The sequence below is a fragment of the Ceratotherium simum genome, chromosome 3 (assembly GCF_057802395.1).
Source record: "Ceratotherium simum simum isolate JZ-2026a chromosome 3, ASM5780239v1, whole genome shotgun sequence".
In the NCBI taxonomy this organism is placed as follows: Eukaryota; Metazoa; Chordata; class Mammalia; order Perissodactyla; family Rhinocerotidae; genus Ceratotherium; species Ceratotherium simum.
In genome coordinates this window covers 54,873,907-54,886,351 of record NC_141902.1, presented here as the reverse complement: position 1 = coordinate 54,886,351, position 12,445 = coordinate 54,873,907, and the positions used below count along the sequence as shown (strand labels likewise).

The 12,445-nt window shown below is 42.3% G+C and overlaps 1 protein-coding gene across 1 annotated transcript in view; it reads left to right on the top strand.

Moving 5' to 3' along the window:
* The window catches only part of RORA (RAR related orphan receptor A), a 98,393-nt gene that overhangs the window by 60,127 nt on the left and 25,821 nt on the right, over positions 1 to 12,445 (top strand). The window lies entirely within an intron of this gene.

Sequence of the window (12,445 nt, the reverse complement as noted above, 5' to 3'; positions counted from 1 at the left end):
GGTAAAGCACTTAGAAGGGGGCCAGGCATGTAACAAGCACTCAGTAAGTGTTGGCTGTTGCTGTCATCATTCCTGGCCAAACTCCTTATGCCTGGGTAATGCTGCTCTGTACAGTCAGGTATTATTTCTAGGACATCTGTGGGTCCAGTCTTGATTTTTGTGACCATTTGTGATTTGTTGTGTAGACTCTGCCAATAAAAACGACAAAAAGATGTGCATCCCCTTGATATAAGCCCTGTAAGGGATCCAAAGACATAGAAGACCTAATTTCTTCCCTCAAGCAATTTACAGTCTAAAAATTGTAGAAATGAGACCTGCATAGGAGAAGCTAAAGAGCAATGCAAGAACTAAATACTCCCAGAGTTAGGCCACAATCCATAATATGACACAAGAAGCACATATCCAGCAGGTAGCAAGAGCCTAGAAATGGGGACGTCTTGGTTGTATTTTGGGGACAATATATAACACAGTTTGACTGGAGCAAAGGTCACTTTCTGTGGATAGTAGAAGATAAAGATAGACGGGTATGCCATTCCCAAGTTTCTAAGGGCTCCATTATGCCAAGGTTTTTATTGTAAAAGTATTTCACGTGTTCTTTTGAAATAATGAAGGAACGGTGTACTAACACTGCCCACGCCCTGAACAGTGCATTTCAGAAGAACAGAGAACCCAGGCCTGCAAGGGCTTAGTTCTGTCAGTAAAGACGTTGCTGAGCTCTTAGAACAAGAATTTAGTCGCAGGCCTGGGTGAGCACTAGGAGGGGGGTAAGGTGAGCTGGTGCAGGCCTGCCAGGGAGGGGGCCAGGCCATGGAACATGTGGGCAGAGGAAAAGGCCAGAAATAAAATGGGAGGCTGTAGATGTTAGGGTTAAGGTTCAGTCTTCATAGTGAATAAAAATGCTGAAGAGTTTGTAGAAAAATGACCATTGGTTGAGGGTTTCTTTTGAGAAATGGTCCTATTTATCATTCAACTTCCTTCCTAGCTTCATCATTAGATACAGTGGCTGCTCAGATGCTGATGATGAAAAATTGATCTCAAATTAAAAAAACACCATCCGTATCCTTTTAGACTTTTTGGCTTTATAATTTCAACTATAACTTTTTAAATGATAATGTACAATTGAGTATTGGGGTTAGTGAATTGATTTCTGGTAAGTCTAATGATAGAGTAGCATTCGTTTGTCGAATATTTTGTTGTTAGTGTGGTCCAGTCGATTCCAACTCCTGCCGACCCTGTGTACAGCAGAGCAGAACGCTGCTCGGTCTTTTTGCACCATCCTCTCACCTTCCGGTGCTGTATCAGACAAGGCTCCGCTGCTATTCATGGGGCTTTCGTGGCCAATTTTTTCAGAAGTGGGTGGCGAGGTCCTTTTTCCTAGTCTGTCTTAGTCTGGAAGCTCCGCTGAAACCTGTCCACCGTGGGTGACCCTGCTGGTATTTGAAATACCAGTGGCATAGCTTTCAGCATCACAGCAACATGCAGCTGCCGCAGTATGAAAACCGACAGAAGGCTGGTGTGGTTCTCTGACCAGGAAACGAACCCTGTCCGCAGCGGTGAGAGCACCAAATCTTAACCCCTAGACCGCCAGGGCTGTCTGTCAAATATTTACTCATCAATTAATACATTTACTGTCTTATGCAAAGCTTCCTCTTCCACCCAGTAAAAGGAGAATTTGGAATAGTGTCTTTGCATTAAGAAATATACTATCTGAAATTAACAATAAAAAGCCTTTTCAAAGATATCTAGAGTTGTATAATTGGTAACTTTTTTTCCCCTGAAAGAGTTAAAGCAATTTCTGGAGCTTTTTATGTATTAGGTTAAAAAGAAATGTCTTGGGGCTGGCCCCGTGGCTTAGCGGTTAAGTGCGCGCGCTCCACTACTGGCGGCCTGGGTTTGGATCCCGGGCGCGCACCGACGCACCGCTTCTCCAGCCACGCTGAGAACCACATGCAGCAACTAGAAAGATATGCAGCTGTGACATACAACTGTCTACTGGGGCTTTGGGGCAAAAAAAAGAGGAGGATTGGCAATAGGTGTTGGCTCAGAGCCGGTCTTCCTCAGCAAAAAGAGGAGGATTAGCATGGATGTTAGCTCAGGGCTGATCTTCCTCACAAAAAAAAAATTTTTTAAGTAAATAAATAAATAAAATTTAGAAATTAACAAAAAAGAAACGTCCATAAGGGCCAGCCAGGTGGCGCAGTGGTTAAGTGCGCGAGCTCTGCTTTGGCAGCCCGGGGTTCGCAGGTTTGGATCCTGGGCATGCACCAACGCACCGCTTGTTAAGCCATGCTGTGGCAGCATTCCATGTAAAGTAGAGAAAGATGGGCATGGATGTTAGCCCAGGGCCAATCTTCCTCAAAAAAAAAAAGGGGGGGGGAGTATTGGCATTGGTGTTAGCTCAGGGCTAGTCCTCCTCAAAAAAAAAAAAAAGAAAAGAAATGTCCATAAATATTCCTTCTAGGCCCAAATTGTTTTTTAGAGCATTCTAATACTTTTATTTCAGTTGTGAAATGTCACTGGACCAATTTTGTCCTTTTCAGCATTGATACATTCATGCTCAGCATTTTTACACTAATGTTTTATAACACCTGACCCTAGTATTGAAGCTAGCCATTTAAGATGAAAATTAGACTTGGCTGTTATTGCATCCTGTAACATCAGAGTTTCAGTTCTGTTATATACAGGTGATAAGAAAAACTTTTTGTTTAAGCTAAATCTTCCAGTCCTGTGATGAAATGCACAAGCGGTAAGATGTGTTAAACTCCAATCTACATCAAGGTGATTTGTATTTTTTTTTAATTTTTTGTGTCTTTGTTTTGGTCTTAATCAAGTCTCAGTAACTGCTGCCCTTCCTCAGCTCCCAGAAAACTGGGGGTTTGTGGCCTTGTGGTAGGTGGGGCTCTAACATAGTGTCTGGCTCAGGGTAGGGCCCTCATGCTTGCTTGGGAATCCCTTTGCTGAATGTGTTCATTGGATTGGATTTGAGTATGGCAAATCACAGTATGGCAAAGCAGACATCTACACTTACCACACATGACACATGAGGTCAGCTTTAATCAGAGATCATTTGCACATACAATTCTACGGGGAGACCAGTCATTATTCACAGGAGAGAAGTTCAGGAGATCTGTGTTTCCATGATTTATTGCTGCCAGATGTATGAGTGTGGGGCTGTACCAGCTAACTTTTGTGAATGAGGTTGCCTGTTCTTTTCTAAAGAAGAAATTTCCTTCCTCATTTGCTTCCGTGGGGACTATTATTCCTGCTCCTCTTACCCCCCATTTTAAATTTTTCCTTTCTTCTGCCTCTTCCTCTCCCTGATTTTAATCTATGCATGCCCTCTCTTTACCCCTCAATAAAATTAAGTTGACAATTATCTTCTTTTTTCCTATATCCAGATACTTAACTTTCTGCCCATGTTTATCCAAAGATATTTCTTCTTCCTCACCCCCATACTTCTGAATATTCTCAACAGAAAGTTCCCAAAATAAATAAAACTGTAACCTAGTGCATTCTTTTACATATAGGATTCTCCGCTCTTCTCAGCCTCAGAAATTGAATGAGAGGTAGACATACACTCACTTCAGCAGTCCCCCCAATTCTAAATTTTTAGTTGTATTGGAAAATACAATAATTCAGGCAGGCCTGTGAACATTCACAATAAATCATAGAGTTATGAATAAATCTTAGTTGTCAAAAGCAAATGTGTAGCCGTTCCAGAGTGTCTGCCATTAGAATTCAGCAAGGCAGCTGTCAGCTGTTTTCTTGTAATTAAACAGCCAATGAGCAGCTAATTAAGACATATGTGTATACAGAAGTGGAAGTGGGTATGTTAATGAACTGTAGGAATCAATTCATTAAGTGAAAATTGTCAAAAGACCAAACATCGGATCAGCATCTCAGCCCGTGCTTCACTGAGAGGGAGCCCCAAGCAGGACGGGAGCCCCTCAGAGCAAGACCCTCTGAGCACCTTCCCAGCCACACCCCCAGTTCTGCATCCAGCCAACCCACACTTTGGGGCAAACTATCCATAACCCCAATAGGAAATGCCATGTATATTTCAAAGCTTTTTATCAAGTAGATCTAACAATGAAAGTGTTTTCCTACCTATATATAAACCTGGTATTTGATAGCCTATAAAATGCCATCTCCTTTACCTTGTGTCTGGACCTTTGACTATAGAACTGAAAAGTGGGGGGAGGCGGGAGGGGGAGTTGCTTGTTTGGTTTGTTTTGTTTCTCTGTTTTCCTTCGGTCTGCCCTATGTGTTTGTCTCAGTGCTTTTTTGGTGGTGCATTAAGAAGTCTTTGGCCTTTGGAATAAGGTGCACCCAGAGTTCAGGAATTCAAATCCTGGCTCCTCCCCTTACCTGCTATGTGACTTTGGACACATGGCTTAACTTCTCTGCACTTTAATTTTCTCATTTGTAGAACAGCTATAAAAATACTTACTTTGCAGGGTTGTTGTGAATTGCAAATAAATAATGTTTGTAAAGTGTCCTACAGGGTGCCTGGTATAGAATAGGTGCTCAGCATGATTGTCACTGCTGTTTTTGTCACTACCATCATTTTTCCCTCTGGTCATTCATTCAACAAGTGTTTGTTTCTCTAAGTACTGGGTAAGCTATTAGAAACAAAGAAATCGGGCAGTCAGTGAGGACACAGATTAGTAAAACAGCAAGTTAAAGGCTATGATGGGATCCCTCCAGGGCTCTAAGGCTACACATGGGAGGGGCTCCTCAACCAGCCTTGGGAGGGACAAGGTCAGAGAAAGTGACTGTCCCAGGGAATTCTGAAGAGCTCTCCAGGAAGTGAGCGTGTGTGGTGGGGGAGGGGTGTCCTTTGAGGAACTGTGAACACAGTAGTGTAGGTTTGGCCAGAGTGTGACTTTGAGAAGAGGACTGAATGTAGGAGAGAGGTGCCTGGACGGGTGGTCATCAGGAGGGAGCCAGTGAGGGCTGATAAGCAGAGGAGTGACTTGATCAGGTTTATGTTTTAGAAAGAGATCTTCAGTGACTGTGGGAAAATGAACTGAAGCAAGTGAGAATGGAAGCAGAGAGAACAGTGGGGAGGCTGTATCATAACCAATTTGGGAGATGATAGATATGGAAACTCGAGAAAATTGCAGTAAAGATAGAGACAAGTCGATGGATGTGAGAACTATGAAGGTGGCAAGAAACAGCCTAAGTTGGTGACTGTGTGGATGTTGGTGGGGAGGAGGCAGGGATGAAAGGAAGCCCATCTTTCTGCCTTGAGTTACTGGGGTGAAGGTGGTACCCCTCATTGAGCAAGACAACCCTGAAGGAGACCAGGCGGGGAAACGGGCAGTAGATCAGGATATGTTCTGTTCTGGAATGAAGATAAAACCAGTCAGCTCAAGTTTCTGAAGAGTGAATGTGTATGTGTGTGTATGTGGGGGTGGGGGACATGGGGCTATAGAAGGCCAATGACAGTTTGGCTAAATACCTATCCAAAGTAGGGAGGATTCATTCAGACAGCCTGACGGGAAGCTGGGCATCCAGCAAGGACTGGGCTCAGTCCAGTCACATGCTGGCCAGTTGTTAACAACCGGCTCTCTGGAAAACAAACAGTGTCTATATGTATGTAGTATATATTTCACTGATATAACCTCACACAATTTACCAATAGTAAAATCTACAATACTCTTTATTATAAACTTCATATAGACAAATGATTCTCCCTGAATGCTGCCCCTGATTTTTGCTGAACACTTACGTCCATACCTGTGGTTGCAGTTGACAAAAGACGGTAGCACCAACGTCAAAGTTAGTTGATATTTTCATTTACATTAATGAATAAGAGGAAAGTGAAACAAGTAAGACATATTTTGGAACTTCACTCATTCGTCATTGATGACGTGAGCAACGTCTTTGCTGAATCAGATAATAGTTTTTAAGTACTGGAAGAATGTTTCCTCAGTGTTTGTGTGCTGTTCACAATGTGATGGCTACAGACGTGACATACCTTTAAATTTAACCCTCACTGTTATTTTCTTCATCACTTTTTAAATATACACAATAAGCAGAACAATAAATCAAGCCCCAATTTGTAGCATTTGCCAATTTGGTATATGCTGCTGGTATAAATTCTCCCCTACATGGTCAATTTCAAGCCTCCCAAAATGACATCTCACTGAATGCAGAGTAGGGAAGAGATGTACAGTAGCACACCATCATGTAGTATCTCCACCATTTAGACACAATTGATGTAAATAACCTCGAGAACATGGATAATAGCAAAATAATAATAAAATAAGTTAATTTTTAAAAATGGTTATGTTTAATAATTGGTTCACAAAATTCCTGAAATTTTAACCTTCAGCTCTTGCAACCTGGTATGAGCCATCTTCCACACACCATGGCCTCAGTCCTGGTCCTGGGGAGCTCCAATCTAGAGGGATCAATGAACAATTTCATAGGGTGCAGCCATATTCTTAAAAAAAATTAGGAAGTAGAATTTTCTAGAGAAGAGAAGGCAGAGATCAGAAATAAAACTCACTGAAAGGCCTTTTGAAAGGCTGGGTGAAATAAGGGAGGAAACACTGGAGAGTGATCTTCGAGACAGTGGAAACTGAGGCAGAAGCGTGATGTGCAGGGAGTCTGTGTGTGAGCAAGTCATGGCCGCGTGACATCAGTTTTTCAGTCCAGCACTTAAGAAGAGATACTTACGTGAGAGGGCACTGCACTTAGAATGAGGACATTGGAGTTTGAGTCTCAACACTGACACCTACCAGCTGTAGGACAACCTTGAACAGGTCATTTACCATTCTGAGCTTCATTTCTGTTATCTGCAAAAATCAGAAAACTAGAGTAGATCTCTGGTTCTTAACAAGAGGAAGGCAGCCGAGTCTTTAGAAAGCTTTGTTAAAATATTTACCATACAAAATTGACATTTCTTCTCTTTTGACCTACAAAAATGGCAATTTCATATTGTTCAAACTTTTATGTATGCCTGGACTACATCCCCAAAGGTTCTGGTTCAATAGAGCTAGAGTACATTTTTTTTTTTTTTGGTGAGGAAGATTGGCCCTGAGCTAACATCTGCCATTGGCCCTGAGCTAACATCTGCCAATCCTCCTCTTTTTGCTGAGGAAGATTGGCCCTGGGCTAACATCCATGCTCTTCTTCCTCCATTTTTTATATGGGACGCTGCCACAGCATGGCTTGACAAGCAGTGCATTGGTGTGCGCCCAGGATCGGGACTGGCGAACCCGGGGCCACTGCAGCGGAGCGCGCACACTTAACCGCTCGTGCCACCGGGCCAGCCCCTAGAGTGCATTTTTTAAAAGCTCCATGAGTGATTCTGATGCACCGTCTGTTTGAGAACTACTGAACCTGATAATCTCTCAGCTCCCTTCCAGCTCCAAAGACCTGTTTGTATTATTCTACTATTTGCAATAGCTGCATGTTAGTATGCTGCCACTAGGTGGTGGTAGTGTGCCACAGTCACGCTCAGTATATACTACCCTGAAATTCATCATGGTGGCTCTCTGCTCAAGCCCACCATGTTTATAATAGCACATCCCTACGTATTTTAACATCTATAAAAAGTGAACTTTTACGAAAGCCAAAGAAGGAATTTATTAGCTCACCTTCTAGAAATAAAACTCCAAAATTATATACTTAATATCTTTCCCAGCTAACTTACAGCTTCAGCGCTTTCTCTCTTCTGTATACATACCTCCTCAATTCTTCCCCAAACTCCATGCACTCGCCTGTGCTGCCCGTGCTCTCTGTGTGGCCTCAAACTTCCCAACCCCTAGAACTCATGTCTCAGCTCACTCATTTCTCAGTGGGACCCTCTGCGGGATTGCTCCCCAGTCAGTCAAGACCCTGCTTCTATACTTGTGAGAATACTTCTACCTTTAGATAGGAAGATACCTACGAGACTTTCTACCTTTCTTCCTCTTCCTTCTCCCTCTTCTAATCCTTCTTCCTCTTTTGTGTTCATTAATTTTACATATTCTATCAGTTTGACTTCCCATATCCTTAAACCTCTGAGAAACACCAAGGAATACTGAAAAGAAGAGTTTTAAAATAAAGGAAGACCAAGCCTTCCTTCCGTCTGAAATGCAAAGTTCAGTGTTTATCTGAGTCACAGAGGCTAACCCTCTGTCTCCCTTCACAACTCTCACCTTATAACCCCACTTGACCCCTCCCCTCTGGTATTTGATAGCTGTTCTTGGGGGCATGACTCTGTTGACTTAGTCCAAAGAAAGATCACTTCTCTGGTTCTCGGCTCTGCCACTCCCGGAACTTTTAGCAGACACTAGCTCCACTGACTCAGTGAGGAATAAACAGTGCTGTGAAGAGGAAGGTGTGTCTGCCTGCTTGCTTGCTTTCCTCAAACCTTCAAAGCTGAGACATCTAAAGAAGTGTAGTCTTTTTCCAAGTAGATAGCTTGGAGCCAGACATTGGTTCCAGCCTCAGTGCCATTGCTCAAAGCGCATGGAATGCCTCATGGATTTGCCTTGCAACTTACGGCATAATAATTACTCAGACATCTTTAATGATAGCGACTCTGTGCCCTTGAAGTAAGTTTGTTGTTGTTGCTATTGCTCTGTCTGTTTTCTAAATGAGCCAAAGTAATTTAGAAATCAGTAAGGTGAATAAAAGGAGACGTAATCAGACATAATTACTGGTCAGAAATGAGGGAAGATCATGAAATCATGAGACTGGCTTTACCCTGTGACTCTAACCCACATCAGGAGGCAGCTGCAGAAGAGGAATCTGAGAGATGCCGGGGCAGTGGCAGCATGGTCAGCTGAAGGGGCCTCACTGGAAGGAAAACATGGATTTCAGAGGAGATGGGCCTTGCTCCTCTATTATGCATACCTGTTTCTATACACTGCCCAATTTAGTGGTTGCCCTTTATGAGAATAACTAAGTGGGAATCCTTTTGACACACAGGGAAGCAGAAAAACAAAAAGGATAAAAGTGTGAATTCTGGAATTAAACCACAAGAATTTGGGCCGGCCCCCTGGCTTAGCGGTTAAGTGCCTGCGCTCCGCTGCTGGCGGCCCGGGTTCAGATCCCGGGCGTGCACTGACGCACCGCTTCTCCGGCCATGCTGAGGCCGCGTCCCACATACAGCAACTAGAAGGATGTGCAGCTATGACATACAACTATCTAGTGGGGTTTTGGAGGGAAAAAATAAATAAATAAAATCTTAAAAAAAAAAAAAAAAACCACAAGAATTCATATCCTGCCTTTCCCCCATGCTAGAGGTGGGGTTCCGAGCAAGTCACCAGGCCTCTATAAGCCTCAGTTTCTTTGACCTTAAAACCAGGATGGTACCTGCCTCATGTTGCCCTTGGCAAAATGAAATGATGTCAGTCACAGAAAGTATAGGGTGCCTAGCACATAATAAGCACTGTTTTAATGATACCTGTGATTTGTTTTAATCAGTTAGGTAGGATACAGAGACATGAAAATGACTGCCATGAAGGAAGAAGTTTGTTACACTCACAGGTCCCTGGAAACAGGAGGCACAGCCTGCTGCGCAAGGGCACATGGTGGGAAGCACCAGGGCAGTCGGTAGGCAGAGGGAGCGAGGGGAAAAGATGGGCAAGACCCTTTATTGTGATTTCTCCCAGGAAGACGAGGCAGAGTAAGCAGCTTTAGGATTGGCTAGTTTAAGTAATTCAGCGAGCCCTGGCGTCTAGGGGCTGTCCCTAGTTGTCTGGTACCTAGTCCTGGAGTGATGCGGGCGGGGGAGTATTGGCCCAGACTGTGCCAGCCTTATAGAGGAAGTGGTTGGGTATATGGGCTCTGCATTGGTTGGTTTGCGTATGAAAGGTGTGTTCCCAAGCAGGTTGTTTGCTATCTCTAGGAATTAACTAGCAGTCCCTCCTGGGTCAGCAAGGCCGCAAGATGTCAAAGCATCAAAAATACAGACTGAAAATATATGATTAATACAAGCATTCATTAAGATTTCTCTCTCTATCATCATCGTTATCATCTTCCTGATGCCCTCTCAGAGTTTCCTTGTAGCAGAGCAAACTGGTGGTTCCATATGGCTTCTGTACTAACATTCTGGAATTTTATTAGTGGTGGTTTGATGTTAACTTGAGTTTAATATGTGGAAACTAAAAAGTAGCATCGTTTTTGTTAATGATCCAAGCGTTATTTAAGAACTGTGCCTAGTTCTGGATTTCAGATTTTTGAAAGAAGTGGAGAAATTGGAAAGGATCCTGAAAAGAAATACTACAGATGGAAAAGAACCCAGAAAGAAAGGTGATAGATGCTGTGACCTGGTCTACAGAGGAGATATTGGGAGATAGTCTGGCAGCCCTCAAGTACTGGTTCCATTTAAAGAAAAAAAGAGATCGCTCAGACATTCTCCATATTCATGATCATAGAACAAAATGGAACAGGCTTATTGTGAAGCAAACAAAATTCAGCCTCAACTAAAGGAAAAGCAAATAATTCCTGATTCTAGGCACCCGCAGTGGTAGCAAACACAGAGGGTCTGAATGGTGGTAGAGTCTTAAGAGAGAAATAACACCTTTCAGCTTTGACAGAAATGACGTGTCTCAGACTAAATTGAATACCTACACAGGTGACCTCTTCGTATCTCTTTCTAAGGATTATCTGCCTTTGTTACCATTTATATTTCTTGAATTCTCTCCAGCCCCCAAAAAAGCTTCACTTCTTCTCACTTCCTTTTCACAGAGGAAAGAAACACACAAAACACAAAAAAAATCCCACAGCTTTAGATATTTTGAGAAAAGAGAGATTGCTTTACAGAAGAGGCCAGACTTGATATAGGGGAGATTTAAGGTACAATAGAGGGACAGTCTGAGACCCTGGGCCCCCAGCCTTGCCCATCTTTAGGTTAGGGAGCAGCTTGGCAGAGAGCCAGAGAGGGTGAGAAGTCAGTGCCCGCCCCCCCATCCCAGGTTCGCTTCCAAAAGGAAGGAACTAGGAACTGAGGTCTTAGCCGTCATATCCATGACTTTTCCACAAAGTCCCCTAGCCACCACAAAAGAAAGCAGAGGTACTAGATTGTTCTTCCCGAGTAACTTATTCACCTGTCCACCTGCATATTATAGAAAAATCAGAAAGCACAGATAAATAGAAAATTAAAATCACTCATGGCTCCACCAGACAGTGCCAACAATGCTTTTCATTTAGGGGGCATAATTTTCCAAAGTTTCTTCTATGTTAAATATATGGATCTTTTTTCAAAAATTGGATTATATTATATTTAGTTCTTTAGCTTTTTTTTATTCAACAGTGTATTTTTTGTCACCTTTTTATGTCAATAACTGTGTTTCTGAAATACCATTTTTAGTGGTCACTGAATATATGGCTATCCAATTTGACTCTTCCAATTCACTGATGTTAGACATTTAGCATCCTCCTAAAGTTTTTTAATATTACAGATAGTGCTGTGATGAACATCCTTGTAGGTGGATCTTTGTACCATTCTCAATGTTCCTTTAAATAGATTCCCTAAAGGGTGATTACTGGTTCGATGGGTAGGCATGTTTTTAAGGATTTTGGTACAACTGCCAAGTTGGCCTCCAGAAAAATCTTCTGATGAAAAAGTACCCTTATCAAGTTTGCACACCACTCTGTCAGTTCTTCAGGATTTTACCTCTCCCATCTCCACTAGTGTCTCGTTTTTGGGGTCATCTATGTTTGCCATTAAAAACTTGAAGATAATCACACTCTTTTGTATCCTTCATGGCTCTGCTTCGTAGAATGACCCTGGTTACCTTCTTTTTCTTCAGAGTACATCCCTAGCTTGCAAAACAACTGAGAGAGAAGTCAACAGTAAAAAGATAACCAAAAACCCCCCATGCATTTGGAAATTAAGAAATGTGCATCTAAATAACATATTGAAATATGTTTTAAAAAAAGGTATTGAAAATTGGAGCATGTTTTCAAATGAATGATAATGAAAATACTACATAGCAAAACTTGTGGGTTACTATTAAAACATAACTAAAAGGAAAACTTGCAGCTTTAAGAAAAGAATAAACACTGAAAATTAATAAGCTAGTAAGAGTCCAACTCAAGAAATTAGCCAAAATGAATGAATAAATGAATGAATGAGTGAGTGAAATCCTTGAGGTCAGTGGCTCCTTAAGCATCTTTTACATGCTCTCATTTCCAAAACAGTGCTTAACAAATAAGAGGAACTTGATGAACATCAGATTGGATTTGTTTAAATCTTAAAGGCTATGATTCTGAACACGTGGTATTTCCAAATTTTCAAAAGTTAAGGAGTATCCCCAATCTGATTGATCTGACAAGATAACCCATCCAAGTGTCATTTAACTTCTTAGGGCAGTCGATTCTGACTGGGGGAATGCAAGACGCCTACAGGGTGGTGGATTGAAGTGGGCTACTGGAGGTTACCACGTGTACCAGGATTGCAGCAACCCTGGGGTATGTTGAGGCTGCATTTTCTTTATCT